At 51.0% G+C, this 6,000-nt stretch overlaps 1 protein-coding gene across 1 annotated transcript in view; it reads right to left on the bottom strand.

Moving 5' to 3' along the window:
• The window catches only part of LOC126985391 (uncharacterized), a 102,131-nt gene extending 96,374 nt beyond the window's left edge, over positions 1–5,757 (bottom strand). The window contains exon 1 of the mRNA XM_050840195.1: positions 5,555–5,757. The gene's annotated coding sequence lies outside the window, so the exon portion shown is untranslated. The remainder of the gene's footprint in view (positions 1–5,554) is intronic.
• Positions 5,758–6,000: the final 243 nt, after the last annotated feature.

The raw sequence follows: 6,000 nt of genomic DNA on the forward strand, positions 1-6,000 counted from the left end.
GTGTGTGTGTGTGTGTGTGTGTGTGTGTGTGTGTGTGTGTGTGTGTGTGTTGTCTCATTTTGCATCCCTGACTGTCTATCTATCTATCTATCTGTGTCTGTCTGTTTGTGTATCAATCTTCGTCTGTCTGTCTCTCTGTCAATCTCTGTCTATCTGTCTTATTTGTCTTCATCTGTTTCTCGTTCCAAGTTTTGCTCGATTTGTCTCCATTTGCACAATTTCCGCTCTCTCTCTCTCTCTCTCTCTCTCTCTCTCTCTCTCTCTCATCTATACCTTTTTTCTTTATTCTTTTGTTTTTTCGTCTTCCAAGTCATGTTTTTTTCTCCTTTTATCCCTCATTATTTACTCCCCTTCCTCTTCTCTCCCTCTCCTCGTAATAGCATCCCCCCTCTCTCTCTCTCTCTCTCTCATCTTTTTTCTTTTTATTCTTTGTTTTTCGTCTTCCAAGTCATGTTTTTTCTCCTTTTTCCCTCATTATTTACTCCTCCCTCTTCTCTGCCTCTCCTCGTAATAGCATCCCTCCCTCTCTGTACAAAGACACTGTTTAACTGAGTAGAACAGGAAAGGATAGATCACTCTCTCCCTCCTTGTTGATTCAGATGTTAAACCCTCCCCCCATTCCCCAACCCCTCCTCTCCCTCACCTCCCCATATCTTCCCCTCACTTCGTCTGACCTCCTATCACCTCCCTTTACCTCCTCACCTTCCTCACTCCCCTCACTCCCTCTCTATTCCCCTCACATCTCCCTAGTCTTACCCCTCCCTCCGCTTGATTTCACAAACCTTCCTTTACCTTCCCTTACCTCTCCTTACTTTAACCTTACTCCCCTTCCCCTCTCTTCCCCCCTTTCTCCCCTTTCTCTTCCCCTCACCTCCCCTCTCTTTTCCCCTCACCTTTGCTTACCTCCATCACCTCTTCCTTACCTCACTCTTATCTCCCCTAATCTCATCCTTCATTTCCTCTTACCTTCCCCTCATTTTCCCCTTACTTTCCCTCACTTCCCCTCACTTCCTCTTTCCTGTTCTTTCCCTTAACATTCAAAGTCTTCTCAATCTCTCATCATCACAGTTTCTTACCCTCCTTTCTTCCTCTTCATTTCCCCTCTTTTTCCCCTCGCCTTCCCTTTACTTTCCCCCTACCCTCACCTGAATCTCCTCCCTTTTCTTACCTATCTATTGTTCATTATTTTATCCCCATTTTCCCCTCTCTTTCTCCCCTCATTTGTATGTATTACACTCTACTTCTCTCCCCTCTTTCCTTTTTCATCCTTTTCTTCCATTCATTCTTTTTCCTTTTCAGTTTTCTATTCATTCTTCCTATGTACTTTTTTCCTATTTTTCATCCTATTTCTTTCCCCTCATTTTCCCCTCCCTTTTATTTTCCCCTCCATTGCATACCTTACACTTATCCCTCCACTCTTTCCTCCCCCTCCTCTCCCCTCTTTCCTCCCTAACCGGTTCCCTTAGCGTCTCCCTCCCCCACCCCCTCCTCACCTCTTCTCCCCTCTCCATTTCCCCTCTCCCTCCTATGCCCTTAACCCTCTCATACATTCTACTTCCCCTTCATTCCCCTTACCTTTACTCTCTCTCTCTCTCTCTCTCTCTCTCTAATGACCCCCCCGTCAGTCCACCTGTCGGGTATAATTACTTTTCCTCTCCTCTTTCCCCTTGTTTCCTCTCCCTTATTACTTATTCATCTAGGCCTCCTCCTCCTCCTCCTCCTCTTCCTCCTCCTCCTCGTTTTACCTCTTCTTTTCCTTTTTTTCCTTCACGCATTTTCCCCTCCAAAAATCAAGTTGTTATGGAGGAGGAAGAGGAGGAGGAGGAGGAGGAGGAGGAGGAGGAGGAGGTGGTATTAGGGAGATGAGGTGCAGCTCCACAAACATTACCTCCAACTCTTCCTCTCACCTCCTCTCCCTCTTCTCTTTCCTTCACCTATCCCTCCATTTTCTCCCTCCCTCCTCTCTCTCCCTATCTCCCATAGGTCGCAGTAGTCAGGAGTACCATTGATTGTTCCTCTCTCACACACACACACACACACACACACACACACACACACACACACACACACACACACACACACACACACACACACACACACACACACACACACACACACACACACACACACACAAACAAACACCAACGGTGGCTCAATCGGCAGAGCGCTGCGCTGTGGGGCTTAACGGCCAAACATGCGGCGGTTCGAGCCCCGCTCCGGCCGGATGCTTCCGTTGTCTAGGAGTTACTGTCCCCTCAAGGGGATGGGGTGTGTGTGTGAGGTCCTGCAGTACCCAGAGATCGACGATAATGAGCACTTGCTCACGTCGGGAGGGTGCCTGCTGGCGATTACGAGTCCAGCACATGATCAGGCCGTGGTGAATTACACACACACACACACACACACACACACACACACACACACACACACACACACACACATACAAACACACAAACACACGTTTCTCTCTTTGTCAGCCCATAAATCTCTCTCTCTCTTATTTTACAGCATTGTTAAACATTAAAAAACAGGCCAAGTTTATGAGTGTGTGTGTGTGTGAGTGTGTGTGTGTGTGTGTGTGTGTGTGTGTGTGTGTGTGTGTGTGTGTGCTTGTGTGTGTGTGTGTGAGAGAGAGAGAGAGAGAGAGAGAGAGAGAGAGAGAGAGAGAGAGAGAGAGAGAGAGAGAGAGAGAGAGAGAGAGAGAGAGAAAGGGGAAGGGGGAAAAGGAGGGAAGGGAAGGGATAGAAGAGAAAGGAAAGTGAGGGGAACACGAAGGGAGGTAAAGGGAAGGGAAAGTAGGGAAGAGGGGAAAAGAAAGGAAATTAAAGAGGGGAAATAAATTAAGCAGAAATAATGGAGTAAAGGTGAGAGGAGGAGGGGAGAGAGAGAGAGAGAGAGAGAGAGAGAGAGAGAGAGAGAGAGAGAGAGAGAGAGAGAGAGAGAGAGAGAGAGAGAGAGAGAGAGAGAGAGAGAGAGAGAGAGAGAGAGAGAGAGAGAGAGAGAGAGAGAGAGAGAGAGAGAACTAAAGACAGGAAGAAAGCGAAAATTAATAAAGAGATGGATTACAAGAGGAGGGGAAAGTGAGAGAGAGAGAGAGAGAGAGAGAGAGAGAGAGAGAGAGAGAGAGAGAGAGAGAGAGAGAGAGAGAGAGAGGAGGTAAGAGGAGATTAAGGAGTGATGGAGGAGAATGAGAGGACAGGGAGGAGGAGGAGGAAAAAGGGAGGAAAAAAAAAGGAAAGAAGAGGAAGAAGGGGAAAAAGGTATGGAGAGAGAGAGAGAGAGAGAGAGAGAGAGAGAGAGAGAGATAATAGAGGTGCAGGGGAATTGAAGGGGAAAGCCACTGACTAATGGTATTGGAATATTCAACTCTCTCTCTCTCTCTCTCTCTCTCTCTTCTATACCTTTTTTCCTTTGCTCTATTGTTCTCTCTTCCTCCAACTCATGGTTTCCTCCTTTTTTCCTCTCATCTTTCCTCCTCCCTCCCTCCTCCTCCCTCCTTTCTCTCCTCCTCCTCCCTCCCTCCTCCTTACTCTCCTTCCTCTCCTCCTCCTTCCTCTCCTCCTTCCTCCACTTCACTTTTCCCTCACTTTATCTTCCATCTGTGTCTTTCTCTCCTCCTCCTCCTCCTCCTCCATGGTCGTCCTTTCATCATCATTTCCTCCTCCTCCTCCTCCTCCTCCTCCTCCTCGTTTCCCTCTTTTCCCCTCTTCCATTCTCTCTCACTTCCCCTTTTCTCTCCCTCTTGCTATTCCCTCCCGTCTCCTTCTCTTCCTCTCTCTCCACCTTTCTTTCCTCCTCTCTATCATTCTTGTCTCCTCCTCTCTCCTTCTCTTTTTTTTCTCTCCTCATTTCTCTTGTCTCTTCTTCCGCTCTTTCGTTCATCACTTCCCCCCCCCCCCCTCCCCATGTCATTTTACCTCCCTAACCCCTCTCTCTCTCTCTCGTTTTTTTGTTGTTTGAATTTGTTCTCTTTATTAATTTTCTGGTGTTATCTCTCTCTCTCTCTCTCTCTCTCTTTTTTTCTCTTATGTTTGTTTTATTCTCTTTAATTTGTTGGTTATTTTTTCTCTCTCTCTCTCTCTCTCTCTCTCTCTCTCTCTCTCTCTCTCTCTCTCAAGTGGTCCCTTCTTTCCCCTCACATTCCCTTGACTTCCTGACTGTTCTCCCTCCCCTCCCCTTCTCTCCCCTCTTGCCTCCTCTTACTCCCCTCTTTCCTCTCCCCTCACTACCTGCAACTCTCCTTTCGCTTTCCTTTCCTCCCTCTTATTTCTCCTCTTCCTCCTCCTCTTCCTCCCTTCCTCCACTCTGCCTGCTACTCCTCCCTCTCTCTCTCTCCCTCCCTCTCACTCTCCCTTTCTTCACTTTTTGCCTCCCTTATTCTCACTCTCCTTCCTCTTCCCTCCACTCTCTCTCCCCTTCCTCCCTTCCACTCCACTTCTACTCCCTCATTTTACTCCCCTCACTCCAACCTGCTTCTCCCCTTACTCCAACTTGCCTCTCCCCTCACTCCCTACTCCATTGTTTTCCTCCTCCCCTCTCCCCTCTGCCTCTCTCCCCTTACTCTCCCTGTTCCTTCTACTCCACCCTACACGCCATGTCGTTCCCCATCTAGTTTACCTCTCTCACTCTCCCTCTCTCCCTCTGCTTCTCTCCCTGCTCTCCACACCCAACACGCCCTGTCTCTCCCTCACTTCAGTTTACCTCCTCCTCTCCCCCTCTTCCCTCCACCTCCTCTTCACCCACCTCCCTCACGCACCTGCCTCCTCCTCACTCACCCTGCCTCCTTCCTCACTCTCCCTGCCTTCCCCTCACTTCACCTTACCTTCCCCACACTCACCCTGCCTCCCAGTCACGCTCCCTTCTCTCCCTTCATTCCCCTCTGCCTCTCCTCTTCACCCTACCTCCCTCACTCACCCTGCCCTTCCGCACCTCCTGCCTTCCCCTCACTTCACCCACCTCCCTCACTCACCCTGCCTCCCCATCACCTCCCTCACCTCCCTCTTCCTCTTCACCTCCCTCACCACTCCTGCCTCTCCTCTTCACTTTACCTCCCTCACTCACCCTGCCTCCCTGTCACCTCCCTTCTCTCCCTTCATTCCCCTCTGCCTCTTTCCCGTCTCTTCTACGCCCCCATCACTCCCTGCTTCTCCCCTCACTCCCTGTCCACTCTTTCTCTCTGGTTCTCCCGCGTTCTTCTACACCCACCATTCTCTGTCTCTCCCTTCACTTCACTTTATCTCTCCCTCACTCTCCCTTCTTTTCCCTCACTCCTTTCCTCTCCCTTCACTCCCTTCTACTCTCCCCTTACTCTCCCCTCGTTTACTCCCCTCGCTCCACCCTGCTATTCCATTTCTCTCCCCTCACTACCTACCTCTCCCTCACTCACACCCACACACTGCCGTCTCCCTTCTCCCTTTGTCCTCTCCTTCCTCCCCTCACCCCCCTGCCCCCCTCGCCCCCCTTCCTCCCCTCACATTGTTGCCGATCGCTAGGTTCCTCACCCCCGCCGCCGCCGCCGCCGCCCATCCTAGCAACAACAGCCCCAGGTACTCACCAGGTGGCGCCTCCGTACTACCCCAGGGGCTGCAGGGCCTCGCGCCGCCCCTGGGACCCTGCCGAGGAAGGGGTGTCCTGCGGCGTGCCTCCTCTGTGCCGCGGGCGTAGGATCCGAGGGTTGTGTTAAGAAGCGCGAGGTTGGGGGGGCGTGACCCTCCACCGCCACGACCCGGGCCAGACTGAGGCTAACACGGCCGGGCTGCCTCGAGGCTTTCACCGCCACCTCCACCACCACTGCCACAACCACCACCACCGCCGCCGCCGCCAATATCACCACCACCACCGCCGCCGTCACCACCACCACCAGAACTATTAGCACCGCGTAGCTATAGTATGGAGAGCGGAAGTGAAGAGAAAGAGGGGATTAGAGGGAAGGAGAAGAGGAAGGAAAGGAGAGGGTGGAGAGTTAGAAAGAAAGGGGATGAAGGAGAAGGGAAGGAGGGG

The sequence above is a fragment of the Eriocheir sinensis genome, chromosome 59 (assembly GCF_024679095.1).
Source record: "Eriocheir sinensis breed Jianghai 21 chromosome 59, ASM2467909v1, whole genome shotgun sequence".
Classification (NCBI taxonomy): domain Eukaryota; kingdom Metazoa; phylum Arthropoda; class Malacostraca; order Decapoda; family Varunidae; genus Eriocheir; species Eriocheir sinensis.